This window comes from Brassica napus, chromosome C7 (genome assembly GCF_020379485.1).
Source record: "Brassica napus cultivar Da-Ae chromosome C7, Da-Ae, whole genome shotgun sequence".
Lineage (NCBI taxonomy): Eukaryota > Viridiplantae > Streptophyta > Magnoliopsida > Brassicales > Brassicaceae > Brassica > Brassica napus.
In genome coordinates, this window is record NC_063450.1 from 2,846,102 (window position 1) to 2,864,087 (window position 17,986).

Below are 17,986 nucleotides of genomic sequence, written 5' to 3' on the forward strand. Positions count from 1 at the left end.
GATTTTAATATGTGTCAATTGCAAAAAGTGATATTAACACATACATCAGTTTAAAAAAAAACGATATTAGTATTAAAATCAGTTGAATAAATGATTCAACTATTTCTATGATTTAATAATAACTAAAATAAAACGTAATATCATATTTAAAAATTAATTTGAATAATTTAATTTTAAATATTATTATCAATTTTAAATAATTGACGTCAAATTTATGTCCAAAATAAATAAATTAAAATATTTTATATTAATATTTTTTTTCTATTGAAAAGTGAATACAAAGAAGTGAAAGGAAAAAAAAAAAAGATTGAACAACAATTAAAAAAAAAATTCAATGAGAGTCCTTCAACCGAAATTGTCTTTTTTTCTTCTTCTTGTAGACTTCCATCTTCTCATATACTTCTGGACAGTTATGATCAGTCATTTTTTCCCGAAGAATACATTTACACCTGACCAGAATTAGTTTCCTCCTCCAACACCTAACGCTTCTGCTGAAATCAACATAATCAAACCATCAGAACCCTTTCTCTCGACATATGTTTCCAGTATAATCTGTAATGGTTAGAAAACCAGAAGATAATGAACTTTAACAAATAAAGATCTTTAAGTCATAAACAAAAGACAAGAAACTGTAATTTTAGAAAAGAATAAGAAACAGAAGATTCGTTGGATTAGCAAACCTTAGTTCGTTGGATTAAACAAAAGAAGAAGTAGAAGAAATATAATACCTTTTTAGAAATTTTCCATCAAGTTCGTTGAATTAGCAAACCTTAGTTTTCTTTCAAATCATGCAAACGAAAACATAATCATCCTCATATAAGGGAAAATTCTTCATGCCACCAATGGCTTGCTAATGGGACGTCATCCACTCATCCTTACTCATTGAGAAAAAAAAGTTTGATTGTTTGTAGAATATTTTTATCTAATAACAATATAACTGTAAAATAAGTTTAAGCACGAGAGAGACGAAGTGGCGATAGAAGAAAGAATATGCTTTTGGATAAGAAAAAAACTGTTAAGAATAAAGTACAATTAAATTAGAGCCACAAACAAATATTAAAGCTACAAAATCTTAACTACATCGTAATCCTTTTTTATCAAATTTTAGCTATTTAAAAAATTTATTATAACAAATATTTAAATGATAAAAATAAGATAAATAACATCATTTTTATTAAATAGATGTTAGAATAATATATAATTACATAATTTTTATTAGTATCATTTTTAGAGTGATGTAAGTTTTGTATCAAATATATAAGTGATGTTAAACAAAATAAGTAAACGTATCAATTATTTAACTGATAATTTACATATAATAATACCATTTGTGTTAAATTGATACAAATGAATAAAAAGCATATCACTTATATTGAATTGATGCAAAATAAATTTAAAATGACATTACTTATTATAATTGATGCTAAATAATATATATTTGTCTCATTTGTAGATAAGTAATTTAAAACAGAATCATTTAATTTTCTGATACAATTTAAGTAATTTAATTCACCACTTTTTTTGTAATGTCTCTTGCTCTACACTTAAGAATGAGCCGTCAACAAAGTCCAAAGACATATGCGGAGAAGGAGGATATGACGAAGGTTCTATATGCTTCTGCAGTGGGTAGTTTGATGTATGTCATGGTTTGTACAAGACCAGATTTAGCCTATACCGTTGGAGTTGTCAGCAGGTTTCTCTCCAATATGGGAAGAGAACATTGGAATGATGTGAAGTAGATTTTGAGATATCTCTGAGGGACTTCTGATCTGAAGATTACATTTGGGGGTAAGAAGCCTTTGCTTGTCAGGTACACTGATTCTGACATCGCTGGAGATGTTGATTCTAGCAAGTCTACTTCGGGTTACTTGGTAACGTTTGCGGCTGGAGCTGTGGCATGACAGTCAAGGCTGCAAAAGTGCGTTGCACTATCGACCACTAAGGCATAGTTCATTGCTGCAACTGAAGCTTGTAAAGAGTTGTTGTGGATGAAGAACTTTTCTGAAGAGACTCGGTTACAAGCAAGAAAATTATGTGCTGCTTTGTGATAGTTAAAGCACCATTTGTCTCGGAAAGAATTCTACATTCCATTCGAAGTCAAAACACATTCAGAGGAAGTATCATTGGATACGAGATGTAGTTGTTTCTAACGAAATGGAACTTAGGAAGTTCATACGGATGATAATGGAGCTGATATGATGACAAAGTCTTTTCCGAGGGGGAAGCTTGAAGTATACCGAGGGATAGCCGGAATGGATATTTTCTCCACCTAGTCGGAGGGGGAGTTTGCTGGGTTCCTCCTAGATGGAGGAAACCCATTGGGTTTGGTTGGTGATAACCAAACTTGGAAGTTGGGCCATTGGTATTAGTCCATGAGATTAGTATTGGGTCTTGGGGGTTAGTGAGACACTATATAAAGTCTCTTAATCTAATTTGTGTGGTTAGCAGAAAGCAGAGAACACAGAGTTGACACAAGAAAGAAGAGTGCTTAAGAAGACTCATTAGACAAAAGAGAGAAAAGGAGAGAAGAAGACATATTTTCGTCTGGGTTTGTCGAGGCAGATTTGGAGGGTCAAACGGATCATGTTTGGGCTAATATTTTGTGGGAAGCTTCTTCAGTCAGTGGGTTAAAGGTTAACCGAATGGATTTGGATTTCAACGGTTGGATCTTCTGTTGTTTGGGGTTTTAGTGAAGCTTTGTCGTCACAGTTCTTCAGCAGTGCTGTCTTGAGCGTTTGGTAAATCCGACGGTTGGATCTTTTCTGACTGAGCTAAAATTTGGCAGATGTGTTGTTGACTTGTTCATCTTGAATTTGTACGGTGGATTAGTCTCTGGTTGCGGGAATCCTAGTGAGCTGAGGTCGTCTTGTAGCTGCCTGCTTTTGAAGCTCTTTGTGGTGCTCTCTTGTTGTTGTTGTTGCTGTGTTGGAGATAGCTCTTTGTAGCTAGAATCTCTGTTCTGTTCAGGGTGTTGAACAAGGAGGACGTGGCTGTACTCATACTCATTTATATAGTGGATTTTTGAGTGGACTACGGTCCCGTTGGTTTTTCCTTCTCACATCGAGGAGGTTTTCTAACATTAAAAGTGTTTGTCTCATTTCTGCTTATATTATATCATGCTATCGTCGAAGTATTTTCCTCACAGGTTCACACAAAGTCAGGGGAACACGACCGTAACATTCGGCTGCGCCTCGCCCCCATGTTTTCCCCAACCTAAACTGTGAAAGTTCTTATGCGATCGGTTTCTTTACAAAAAATATTCACAAATTATATGAATAATCAATTAGAATATCTAAGAAAAATGAGAAATCCATGTGAAAGGTTTTCATATTCTTTTGAAAACTCTCGATACAGATGTCTTTAATCTTTAATTCCATGTTGGATATTGATATATACATGAACTTCAATAGGTTCATGTCAAACAAAAAAATAATTTATTTTATTGACTGATATATACTTGATCTGGTGAATAATTTAATAGAAATACTATAATCCCCCGACCGCCCACAGCTAACGGACCACCCATGCCCACTCACTCGGTCTGTGGGCTCCATTTCGTTCCAACAGACGGTGCGTTAATATTTTCAAGACCCAAAAATCTTGTTTAATTAACCCTGCAATCACCACCTGACATTTCCATGTGCTTTGGTCTCACTCGCACGGTATCGCGAATCACTTTCCGATAGGTCACCCATTCTCTCACTACTCCAGCCTAAATACGCTTAACTCTGAAGTTTTAAACGGATGTGTGATGGAAAAGGTAAACTAACTTTGGTTATATAGGTAGTCAAATCAATTCTTTTAATCATTTTCTATATATCATAACTTAGAATGTTACAAATACAAATATAGCTACATTAAATTAGTACATCCACCCATTTTTAACTGGCATAATATATATGTCCAAAATATTTTTTTTATTGAAATGATAATTTAGACAACTTTTTACAATGTCTAAATTTTTGTTTTTTGAATAACACAAATTATGCTCTTTTTTCTTAAACAGAAAATAAGTTTTGTAAATCACCGTTACTAAAATTTTTACCGAAGATTTTCAAAAGTTACCAAAGTCTATAAACGGTGAAATCTATCTATCTATTATTATAAAAGAAGGTATCCTTCCCTCCAGTTGCGCCACGTCAGATTTCAAGTAGATAAGTCATGCGTCGAGGAATTGACACGTGTCCACTTTAACTTGAGCGCAGCGGTTCATTAACAAGTGCTGGGCTACGGTTGATTAATACAATCCCGTAACCTGATAAAAATCCCTAAGCTTTCGACATTTTCGTCTCCCTTCATTATACAAAGACTTTTCATCTTTGTTGTTATCGTCTGTGGCACTGGAAAGCATCCGTTTCTTTTTTCTTCGTGGTTACTCTCCCTTAATTCAATCATCACGATCTAGCCTTGAATGCGTGCTTTGATTAGGAGTCAGTGAATCTGAGAGTATAAATAGGTGAACATTCTTTCTCTTACAATCATCTTATCGGCAGCGGAGGGTTACAATCCCAACGATTTTGCTCGCCGACTTCAAATCTGGGCGCTATTCCAACACCGTCGGAGTCCGATTGTATAGATTATTGGAAGTCTGAAACCTTAAGAAAGGCGGCGAACTCATGGCCTATGTGTCTCATGGCTGGTCGACATGCTCCTCGGGTAATTCCGGTGTCATATAGCTCCTTTTTTTTTTTGAAAAAAAATGTCATATAATCTTTCTTCCTGCTTTTACTGCTTTTTCTAATTCAATATGGAAAGTTTAATTCCTTTTGATTTTGACCTATCACAGTCGACAATGATTCAAAGTTCTGTTAACGCACACTGGCTCAACACCTTCAGGCTCAATGTACTCTGTTACTGGGTATTACACGTAGCAACCCAAACTTCAAGCTGTCGGATTCCAAGCTCTCCATACGGTTCGATGATGAGACCGCCTTTGCTGAGATTACCGACTCGGTCAATCCGATACGATTGGAGTTGTTTCTGGAATGAAGAGAATCTGCTTGCTTTGGCTAACACCAGTACTCATCTTCCTGGTTGGTCTATAAGATTCTGGTTCTAAATCAGAGAATTCAAATACCACGCTGATGTTGTGATTATTTTTATATTTTGTTCAGACATCGTTGGCCAGTTGACCGGGAGCAAAGGCAACCATTAAAATTCAAAGGTCAGCCTCATTCTCATATCCAAAACTTTCTTTAGTGTCGTCTGTTCTCACATCAAAAAAAATGAAACTTTTAACATCAGTGCAAACTTTACACATGTACAGGGATGTATCGGGTTGGCTTGTGGTACGTTCGATGCAACGACTGCTGCGTTTCTTGAAGATTACAGAGCTCCAGCCTAGACCCAAAGGTTATTGTGTCAACCCAAAAATTGTTGGAGGTAGTTATACTTATGCTCTTTGGTTGCTGGTTTTTCAGAGAATTGCTTATATGTTTTTATTTATTTAACTACATATCAAATAGTCCCTACAACTCTGTGTAACTGATCTACAATTCATACGCATGTCGGTTTATTCCTGAACGCATTTCTTTTCTTTTCACCTTTTCAGGCCAAGCTTGGAGAATTTGGAGTTGGACTTTCTGAAATCAATGCTAATAATGACAAGTTGCATCACTTTCACAATGAACTTGTGGAGTTTAAGCTCCTTCTTGAGAAGGTAATATGTTATTATTGTACTCAGACTTTGTAGATACTTCGCCTTATTATTACACAGAGAAAGTCTTGAATTGGTTTGTAACTAATTTTACAGCTTTGTGGTTCTGTAAAATATACATGATCTTTGTCAACACAATTAATGACTGTACATGACTTTACAGTGCAAATGGCACATTTAAACTGTTATCTTAAATTGTTGGTATGTATCTCATGCATTCATGTCTCTGTTGTGTGTCTTTTTAGGCTGTTGATCTTTTTGCTTCAGCCAGAAGTTATACCGCTCGAGGCTCTTTTGCTGCAGGAAGTACGAAATCTTAGTTAACACTCAACTCACGACCATTTTGCAACTTAACACTGATATAAACGGTTGCTTCTTCTACATGTCCGGGATAAGAAAATTACAGCTACACAATAAACTAAACCGGGCACAAGTGATGTCATAAATAAAATGGCTTCCAATAATCATGCATGCTAATTTAAGAATAAATGAGTTACATACTTCGTAAGTAATTTCGAATAAAAAATTATTTGATTGAGATAAAAAAAGGTTTTTTCAAGTTGCCCGTTTTTAACCTGAGCAGTCTGTTGATCCAACAAATCAAGTAAAGCTTGGATTCCTCATTGGGCTGGTTGAACGTCTGGTGTGGAGAAGGCTAGCATCCTATTACTCAGCTTCTCCTAGACATTAAAAGTGGGGCATTTTTCAATTGCATGAGTTTGCATGCTTTCTTAACGTATATTTTTTTTGATGAGTTTGCTTGAAACGCATATAACATGTTTTGTTATATATTTTAAAAAATATATAAAATCACCCCTCAAATATATTTTCAGTCATAAAAAAATGGAAAATACAGAAGAACAAAATACTACAGAGATAAAACTGCTTATGAAATGTTTATAATAGACAAACGTAGTGCCCTCTTCTCTTTCCAAATGGTTTTCTAGATATTTTATCAACCCTGGAATAGTGTAACTGAAAGCTTATCTCAAAACAACAAAGGTTCATACCTATACGATTTAATCGTGATCACACTGACTCAATCTGCATAATTTACATCATTGCAGGACATTTAGAGTTGTGGTTCGATGGAAATCTGAAACCAAGTATAACTAATTAAGGATATGTTAAGACGTCCGACAATTGGTCTGGCTTTGTTTCTGTTGGAAACAAGTGGTGGTTCGTAATCTAAGGAAAAGCTAATATACTACAAATCTATGGTCCAAACAAAAATTATCCGTTTTCAAGTTATAGTTAGTACCAGTCCCATATTACATCAATATAATGACACCATCTATTGATTTAATACAACTGATGTGTCAAAATGATGGTTTAAATCATATGGGTTATATTGCAGATATTATAATGAACGTAGTATCAGTAGCGTAACACATGGCTAATCACAATTAATCACCCCAAACCTTCCACACACTACAAGAAAACAGCGATATTCTGACGGACATTCCGACGGAAAATGAAATCCTCGGAATATACCGAGGAATTTCCGAGGAAATTCCGAGGAAACACAAAATTGGGTTTCCTCGGAATTTCCTCGGAATATACCGACGGAATTCCGAGGAAACTACAGTCCGTCGGAATATTCCGAGGAAATTCCGAGGAAAACTGTGTTCCTCGGAAAAAACCGATGAATTCCGAGGAAATATTATAGCCGTTGGAGAGCCGTTGGGGGATTTTACAAAATTCCGAGGAAATTCCGACGAACTAGTTTTGTCCGTCGGAATTCCGTCGGAATTTCCTCGGTATGTCGGCAGGATTTAAACTATAAATACAAGCACTCCTCTTCCTCTTCATTCACTTCATATCTTCATCCTCCCTCTTACTCTATTTACACACGAATTTGATTCATAAAAAATATGTCTTCTTCAAATTATTTTCGTTCTTGGATCGATCGACCTCATTTGGATCCGAACACGAGATTGCTTACGGAAGAATACCAACGAGGTATAACTGAATTCATGGGGTTAGTTCACCGACAACCGGAAGCAAAAACAGGTATGTTAAGATGTCCTTGCTCTAATTGTAAAAATAGAAAGGTTATTAAAGAGTGGGATGTTTGGACTCATCTATATTTGAGTGGGTTTACACGAAGTTACAAAATTTGGTATCATCATGGGGAAACTGATTATGAACATGGTAGTACTAGTGAACCTCAGCCAGCGGTTAGATTAGAAGAACCAATTAGAACGGATGTAGATTATGGTGTAGGTACTGAGCAGATGGTAAATGATCATTTTAGAGGGGAAGATTTACCCAATGCAGAAGCTAGGAGATTTTATGATATGTTGGATGCTGGAAAGCAACCATTGTACGAAGGTTGCAGAGATGGTCATTCAGCTTTATCATCTGCTACAAGATTGATGGGCATTAAAACAGATTATAATTTGGCTGAAGACTGTGTGGATGCGATTGCTGATTTTGTAAAAGGTATTCTACCCGAGGATAATGTAGCTCCTGGTTCATACTACGAGGTTCAGAAACTCGTAGCTGGTCTTGGTTTATCGTATCAGGTAATAGATGTATGCAGCGACAACTGCATGATTTATTGGAGGGTGGATGAACAGCGGGTTACATGCAAATTTTGTGGAAAGCCTCGTTATAAAGATACAATTGGAAGAGTTCCAGTGCCATATAAAAGGATGTGGTATTTACCTTTGACGGAAAGGTTGCAGAGGTTGTATCTGTCTGAACGCACAGCGCAACCAATGAGATGGCATGCGGAGCACTCAACAGATGGTGAGATCAGACATCCTTCAGATGCAAAAGCGTGGAAGCATTTCCAATCAAAGTATCCCGACTTTGCGTATGAGAGAAGAAATGTCTACCTTGGATTATGTACTGATGGTTTCAGTCCGTTTGGCAAGAGTGGAAGACAGTATTCTCTATGGCCCGTCATTCTTACACCATACAACCTCCCCCCAAACTTGTGCTTGCGACGAGAGTTTTTGTTTCTCTCGATTCTCGTTCCCGGACCAGAGCATCCTAAGAGATCACTTGATGTGTTTCTTCAGCCACTAATATATGAGTTGCAACAACTATGGGCTCAAGGTGCTGAAACATACGATGTTTCGTGTAAAGAAAACTTTCAAATGCGGGCAGTACTAATGTGGACAATAAGTGATTTTCCAGCATATGGTATGTTGTCTGGATGGACAACGCATGGAAGGCTATCATGTCCATATTGTCAAGATAACACTGATGCTTTCCAACTAAAGCACGGAAGGAAAACGTGTTGGTTTGACTGTCACAGGAGATTCCTACCACCTGATCATCCATATCGTAGGAGTAGGAATTTGTTTACGAAGAACAAGAGGGTGTTTGACAGTCCACCTCCGGAAATTTGTGGGAAAGATTTGAAGATACAACTAAGAGATTTTGGTGCAGAAAGGACGCCAGAAGTCGGTGGACATGAGCGTTTTCCGGTAGATGCTGTTGGAGAACTACATAACTGGCACAAAAAAAGTATTTTCTGGGATCTGCCAACCGCAGGAGCGACCGTAAAGGGAAGGGCATCTACAAGCATAACTTGGGTGCTCAATCTATTGCCACTCTCGGAGATCGCATGGTAAGTTCAACCGCTTTTTCTTCAATTATTTGAGTTTCAGAATTTAAATTTATTGTGCATTTCTTCTAATTTCTAATGTTTCTTTAATTTTATGTTTTTTTTCAAGGCGGAAGAAAATGATGGCGAGCCGGTCGATGATCTCGCCCTAATGAGGAGGGCGTATACCAACAAGAAGACCGGCCAGATTGATGACGGTCTTGTGAGGGACGTGGTCGACCTGGTCCAAACTCAGGTGGTAGACGAAGTGTCTCAGCTTCAAACCGAGGATGACGCTTCGACGGCTTCGACCAACTTGTCCCGGTTTCGAATCAACGAAATCGTTGAATCCGTAAGTTCTTTTTTTTTAAAGTTCAATTCATTTATTTCTTGGTTTAAATTTCTAAATTTGGCTTTTTTCTATTCAGTCGGTTCCAAAGAAGAAGGGACGTTTGTTCGGTTTGGGTCGTCGCACCCGGTCGGTTCCTCCTTCTTCTGCACCACCGCCCTTTGTTGATCCAGAAGTACTTACGGCTCAGTTGAAGGACAAAGATGATCGAATATCTTTGTTGGAGACCCAGATGGCGGCTCAACAGGCGGGCTATGAGGCACAGAGGAGGCTGAACCAGCAAATGATGGAGATGATGCAGAGGATGTACCCGAACGAGGTGTTCCCGGACGTGCCAGACCCGTAGTTTTTTTTTCCCCAATCTCGGAATGTTTTATTTTTATTTGTGAAACTTTGAATATTAATTAGTATGATTTCAATTTTACTTTTAATTTCATATTTTCGAATTTAAATTTCAGAAATTTTATTTTTTCAAAAAAATTAATATTTTTTACATTTCGAGGAAATTAATTATATTTTTCACTACATCGATCGATGCGTTTTTGAACAAAAACGCATCGATCGATCCGTTTTTTTTTAAAAATATAGCGAGGGACATTTCCCTCGGAATTTTCCGAGGGACAACTCCCTCGGAAAATTCCGAGGAACGGATCCCTCGGAATATACCGAGGGAACAGTTCCTCGGAATAAACCGAGGAAAAAGTCCGTCGGTATACTCCTATCGATCGATGTATATATGTCCAAACACGCATCGATCGATGAACTTCCGAGGAATTATCCCGACGAAGTTCTACCTCGGTATATTCCGAGGACTTTTCCGACAAACAAGGGATCCTCGGAATTTCCTCGGAAATTTATTTCCTCGGAATTCCGTCGGAAAATTCCGAGGGATTTCAGAGGAAAAAAGAAATTCCGAGGAATTATTTCCGACGACGTATTTCGTCGGAATTGCGTCGGAATAACGATATTCCGACGAAATTCCGACGATTTTTTCCCTCAGAATCCTTGATGTTTTCTTGTAGTGACAATTATGTAAACGGTATCCAATTACCCAAGTTTCATCACAATCTTCACAACACAAACTCTTTCACAATGACTAAACATCTTAGAAATTCTCCCCGTAAGTCCGTAGCGTCATCCCACCGTCTCCCACAATTTGTCTTCACACTTTTCGGTTTTCATGCTCTCTTATTTTTTTTTAATTTGCTGCTATCATGGCATGAAATATTATTTTACTTTTTATAAGAAATGCAAGTTCACATTATTATCGAATCACTCCCATTGCATGTTAAAAGACTGATTATAAATTGAGAAAGTGATTACTCTTACAATATCATAAGACAGACATGATGTTCCCAAAAAGATTAGAATGTCAAAATGCATTTAACAATATTCTACAATACTCAGCCAGTGACTGATTTAATAAATTTCTATATCAAATAGTTTAAATAAAAATTTTAAATTCATATAAATGTAAATTTAGTACCAAACATCTTCATCATCTACATCCCCATGTATGCTAAATCATTAAATATACAATTTAAATATTATATATATAAATATAATTTAAATATTATATATATACATATAATTTAAATATTATATATATATATATATAAATAATTTAGAAATATATAAATATAAAAATGTAAAAATATGTAATATCTGATAAACAGAAAAATAAATAATGAAATACTATCAAGTCGGTCAATATATAATATTTGAATTATCTATAGTTAAATTACCGTAAGAGTTATATTTAATATATGTATATATTAGTGGTGTTGGTTTTACGGTGACTGCTAAATGCTTGCACTCATCGGCCACTACTCAGTTTTCACACTTTCCAATTTTAATATTTTCTTATTTTGATTAGGTTTGCATTACTATCTTATTCTCATTTAAATAACATTCTATTTTTCATAAGAAATGCAAGTTTAAATAATCACCACGTCAACTCCAATAGCATGTCGAAAGATTATGATCTCAATATAAAAATTAAATATTTTTATATCATACACAAAAAATACCCACAATCCAATCCTTCCGAACCCAAATATTACAAACCACAAATAACACACCAAATACGGAATCAAATTTTTGTAAAAGAAAACAAGAAGCATTCATAGTATATCAATGCCACAACTCTTTAATAAAGAAACAACTATGGCCAACAAACAAAATATATTTTATTACATATAATTCTTCTTCCCCTAAAACTTCTAAAAAGAACAATCATTATCATATACATCTCTTGCAGATACAAACCAAAAACACAACCCACAAAATCATACAAAAAATAATAATCTAAATCACAAGTAAAATATATTCCACCTTATTTAATGATATTGAAATCTATTTATTTACTTTTGCTTATGTGTACGTATCTATATTATTAAAAGAAAAGTATCCATTAAAAAATACCCCTAAGTTTTCTAACTTATTTACACTTCCATGCCAGTGAGAATTAAATTAAACTACCTCTTTCAATGCTTGTCTTTTCCAGTTAAATTAATGAGTTTTCCTTAATTAAATTTAAACTTAATGTCATTAAATGAACCTACCTATTTTAATGTTTGTCTTTTCCAGTTAAATTAATGAGTTTTCCTTAATGAACTTTAAACTTAATGTCATTAAATGAACCTAAAAATACATCATATTTAACGTAACTTATTACGGACGAGTATGACCCAATAATGAACTTGAATTTTATTTTTACGAAAACGTGAATCACTTGACTTATGTAATATTTAAAATATATTAGCTACAATATAACAAATGCATATAACCTTCCTATACTTTAGTTTGAAATGATCATGCTCAAGTTTTATATAGTCAACTTACATCATGCATCGATCGATGTACAATAGTCAAACCACCTATAGTTTTCGTTTTCTTTATAGGATGTATTAACCAACCAATCATCCCACTAATTTTCCAAGCTTTATAAAAAAACAAATCAATAAATACAAACTCAAAATCCAATATCTTCTATTAATCAAAACAGAATATCTTCAATGTCGTATCTTTAATATACCTATTAAATATAGAAACTGTAACCATAATTACACTAATTATAAGAATAGATTTGATTCCAACCAATTGATCTATTACTTCGGTAATTGATTTGCTTGCAGAAGAGGAAACAATAAATTTAAAATTTATAAGAATATAAAGATACAGAGATTCCAACCAATTGCCTATATTTGCGTATGATTTTCGCATAATAAGCTTCAAATTGAACATTGAAAAATATAGAGAGATTTTTTTTAATCTTTTACCGATACAAAACTTAAACAAAACGATGAGTTAAAGGTAATTTTTTTGTTATACTTCCCGGAAAAAAACGGTTACAACATGGGCTTTCATAAGATGGTCTTTTAACATATTAATGTTATGCATATTTAATAATTATCTTGACGAAAAACAAAGACTATAAAAAATTTATTATTAACAAAATTATGAAATTATTTACAATTTGATGACTAATTCATCACTCTTTTTTATATGTTAAATTTTTCATAGAAGTTTAAAAATTATTTTATTTTATTTAAACATGTATAACTAATTTATAATATTTTATGCCATACTAAGTCATGATATAATATTTCTTCATATTTTACATTAATAACCATTGTTTTTATATATCGTCTACGATTCTCTAATTACGTCTATTTGTTCAATTTTGTATATGATATCGAATATTCATCATAAATAGATGGTTTAAGATGCCAAAAAAATTATTTACTTGGTGAATATAATACATCAAATATTACAAATACATCATTTAGTTAGATAAATAACCAAAAATCAAAAATTCATATCCGCGTCAGGGTCTAGTGTTAATTAAATTTGGGACTTTTTCCTAATAAATGTGGAAACTGATATCTTTTTTCGTAGTAGATGATTGACACGACACATAGGTACAAATACTCTCAAATTTTCTGATACAAATACTCTCAAACTTTCTGATATTAGTTAATAATATACTTTGGCGTAACCTTAAAGTACACGTGAAGTATCAAGTCTACAAAATTTTAAATAGCTAGATCAATTATATGCATCCTTCTAAGTTATAAGTTATAACCAATGGAATCCAAACTACAAAGACATAATTGTGGCAAATAGAAAAGAGGATGCACTCTTTAATAGTCACCAATCTATCTATCTATATAAAGTAGACTTTTCTTTCTTTTTATTGACATGTGGAAGGGAGTTTGTTGACATGTGTCTTTTTTTTTTTTGTCTTTTTACATTTTAGATCATTCTTCTTTTAGATTATTGTAATTTGATTCACTATTTTTTTAATTATACACTATCTAATCATTCTCACACTAACCATCATCATTTGAAGTTTGATAATCTATTTTATTGTTCAAAAAATTGCAAAACGAATAAAGAAATAAGTAAAAAAATATAAATGTATTTTAAATATTAATTTATTCACAGCTAAAAATAACATAAACTTTCGCTTTATTATTTTTTACAATTTTCTATTATTTCATTTACAACTATATATTTATCTTAATATTAGTCAAACTAAAGTAGAACACATATATAATCTAAACATAAAACCTCCATAATCAGAGAGAAAAAAATGTTAAAGTAACACTAACTCAATAAAGGTCCAGAGCTCAAAGGCGATAAAGAACGAAAACTAACTTACCCCACTTTATCATAGAGAGTCTTGGCCAGAACAATCAAAAATCAGTAAAATGTAGAAAGATAATCTTGAGATAAAGCAATCCCTCAAACACAAATGAGTGTGATCAAGGACCAATGTAAAGAACCAAGAAAGCGGGTTAGAGGAAGAATAATCAAGAGAAGGCCAAAATCACCAGGAAACAGGAAGAGACATACATAACGAACGATAAGCACAACCACCAGCTAGGAGGTAAGAAACACCTCACAAACTAAACAAGCACAAACAAGACGCCTATGCCGGTGAAGAACCACAAAGCTCTGGATAGAAGAGACCAAAGCTCCAAGAGACTAATACCGCACACTTATACTAAGGGAAGCAAGGGAAGAAGAGAACAACATGAGTGAGGGAGAACGGAAGCCAACCCCCGAGAAACATGAGCCCAGACTTGAGACCAGAAACAATCTTCCAAATCTACAGAGAATACTCGGAGGAGAACACTATCCAAACCTGGAGTGGCAAACATGGCGAAAGGGAGAGTCACAAAGACGCGAGCAGCGATGAAAGCTGCAACGAGATGAGGGAACATAGATGGAAGGGTAGACAAAACGAAATCATCAAATCGTGGAGCCTTCCTCGAGCTATAGAAGTCAGATCACCAAAAACCATATCTTGAAAACCAAGATGAGAAGGGAGTATCGATGGTAAGCCATCGACGAGGAAAACAACTTCAAAGACGACTAAACTCTAACCCAACCTAAAGAGATTCAGTTCCTAACATCAGCTGAAATCTAAGGAAGAAGAGGAGCATCCAATATTGAATGGAGCAGCCTAAAACGACGCGAGAAAAAACTGCACAACTGGGAGCTCCTAAACCCGATCTACAACAAATACCATAAATCTCAAGGCGAAAAAGGCGATAAAGAAAAAGAGCATGAGGTGAATCTTTTTCGGTGATGATGAGAAACACCGCATACCAGAAAGGTAAACAAAATACATAGATGTTGAAGGCTCAATGTCAAAATATGGGAAAAAGGCAAAAACATCTTGAAAGTTATAATGTTCAAAAATATGAGAAAAATAAAAGACAATTTTGACGCTGAAATCGTTAATCTTAGAATCAACAAATGCATAAATACAAAGTTATTGAAATTCAATATATTTTTACTTTAGAAGCTCACTTCTCTACTAACAAATACTATACAGACAAAACACATTATTGAAAAAACAAAGACAAAATATATTAACATATCACTATTATTACTACATAACACAATAAAAACACCAAATAACGTTCTTAACAAATAAAAGCGATCACATAATTACATTATCCAAAAAATTATATTTTTAACAACAATAAAACAATTTTCCGGGCGCGGACACCCCCCTAGTAACTAATATTAAGTGGAAGTGAATTGATATATGATTTTTTTTTTTTGCATCAATTCTGCCTCCTGTCACCATTGCTTTGGATTTTGCAAAGATCCTATGGAAGACAATGTTATGAATTTTACAATTCAGTTTTATTATATTTCCTTATAAAATATTCTCTCCGTTTTATTTTATTTATCATTTTAGGTTTGTACACATAAATTAAGAAAATAATTAATTTTATATTTTAAAAAATAAAAATATTATTACTTATACATTTAATTACATTTTAATCAATAAAAAGATAAAACAGTATATAAAGTTAATAAATTTGCATTAAAATTATAAACGATATTTATTTTGAAACGGAAATTTTACTAGGACAACCAAATTAAAATAGATGGAGTAGTGTCTTTTGGACATGATCGACAAAATCGAAAAGTTTGTTGTCTACTACACTAAATACACAAACAGACATCAAAAATAATTGGTAAATGGAGAGCCCATGGCAGCCGTTGGATGTCATATTCTTATGAAACGTTGTTTTCGAAGTTATTAGAGCATCTGCATAGCGCATTTCTACGCGTCTCTAAAAGGAGGACACGATTTTGCAAAAACGGTATACAAAGTGTGCACAATAAGAAACGTGTGCTGTGTGTCTTTTGCACTGTTCGCGGGCCCCACCGACACGTGGCGATCCGCGATTGGTGTACTTTTTTTTTGAATCAGAAAAAAAAGAATAATAAAATAAGAAATTTTAGCGATGCAGATGCTCTTATTCTTCCGCTGAGATGCTCTTATTCTTCCGCTGTATTTTTTCTTCCGCTGTATTATATGCAGTTATATACTCAAACAGATGTTGATATAAATACTTGTTTGCTCGAAAGAAATAAAATATTTGCAAACTTAAAGTTTCTTCATGACCTTTGTCCGGTACGTCCATATCACAAAACATCGTTGTTGTTTGGTAATGTTAAGTCAAATCTCGCGAGGCTATAGGTTAATCTAAATTTTCCAAACTCAAAATTAATATTGAAAGTTAGAAACAATTTTTTTAATGAGAAATATTTACTGATTTACATGTATGATGTCCGAACGTAATATTTATTTTAAAAATCTACAATTGTGGGTTAACTTACTTAAAACATTTACACCCATAAAAAGCTCACTTAAAACAGTTTTTTTTTTTAATTTTAAAGAGACAAAACATCTCGAACTGATAGCTGATCAAAATCTTTTATATATTAAAAGAAAAACATCGTAATAAATGTATTCACATTATAATAGACACATAGCAGCTTCACAATGATTTGACAATAAATATGATAATACGTTCACACTATATTCATAAATGTGTTCACACTATGTACTTTGCGTTTTTTTAATATAAAACTCACCTATATGGTTCCAATAAAACTCTAGATTTTTCGGTTCGAATAAAAATAGATCACGAATCAAAAACCAAACTATATATATATTATTTTTATTGTTTACGGATAAAGTTGAGCAAAATATTCATAAATTTTGATTCGATTCGTTATCTATTTTGATTTGAACCAAAAAATCTGGATATCCGTAACTCTACGAAACAAATCAAATACTAAAATACAATATCCAAAAAAGAAGCAAATCACAAATACTAATATTTTTATAAACAAATATTTAATTCGATCTGTTATATGCATATATATATACATATATGTAAATAATTATATATATACGTTATATATATTATACTTTATATGAGTTTTACAATATTTTTATGAATTAAATTTATTATATTAGGTACTAGAATTTAAAAAGTTAAATAATGTTTTATTTTTGTAATAAAATGTTATTATTAAAATTTTCAACTATTTTTAAAATTTTATTTTATTTACGGATCAAATCGGATATTCTGTAAAATTCTAAAACATTTCGGATATCCGAGTCACAGAATATCTAGGTGGCTAAAGATCGAATCGACACGAATACTTCCAAATACCCAGATATTCGATTGGTGCCCACCCCTATTTACGGATACAATTTTATTTTCTTTATATGTAAAAAATGACTAATGTCAAGACCTTTTTTATTTTAAATTAATTTTAATTTTATCTTTCATGTATTATTTTGAACAATGTCATTTAGTATTAATTAAAAATATCTTTATATATTTGTCAACTATTTTTATATACTTTTTACATACACATATATGTGCACCTTGATGTGAGTACATTGTAACTAAGTATTCACCACAACTGAAGTATCTAATTTTTTTGAAAGTTGAAATATTTTTCCTTAATGCTTCTTTCACTACCGACCAAATTGTAGTGAAATAATATTTTTTTCTTTTTCTTAAACTATTATCTGTTTAGAAACTATTATTTGTTTAAAAACTATAATATGAAACTATTGGTTTGACATGAC

The 17,986-nt window shown here is 33.3% G+C and overlaps 2 long non-coding RNA genes across 4 annotated transcripts; one reads left to right on the forward strand and one right to left on the reverse strand.

Moving 5' to 3' along the window:
- Window positions 1-226: 226 nt before the first annotated feature.
- Window positions 227-4,217, reverse strand: LOC125589988. 2 transcript variants are annotated; one of them, XR_007326172.1, is made up of 2 exons: window positions 729-4,217; window positions 227-488 (listed from the first exon to the last, which is right to left on the reverse strand). It is a non-coding gene; the product is annotated as an uncharacterized LOC125589988 (long non-coding RNA). The 2 variants fall into 2 exon arrangements; XR_007326173.1 differs by having other exon boundaries at window positions 227-552.
- A 21-nt stretch (window positions 4,218-4,238) lies between these two features.
- LOC106444540 lies at window positions 4,239-6,138 on the forward strand. 2 transcript variants are annotated; one of them, XR_001288277.3, is made up of 6 exons: window positions 4,239-4,656; window positions 4,787-5,033; window positions 5,115-5,164; window positions 5,267-5,382; window positions 5,552-5,659; window positions 5,902-6,138. It is a non-coding gene; the product is annotated as an uncharacterized LOC106444540 (long non-coding RNA). The 2 variants fall into 2 exon arrangements; XR_001288278.3 differs by lacking the exon at window positions 5,902-6,138 and having other exon boundaries at window positions 4,240-4,656; window positions 5,552-5,864.
- Window positions 6,139-17,986: the final 11,848 nt, after the last annotated feature.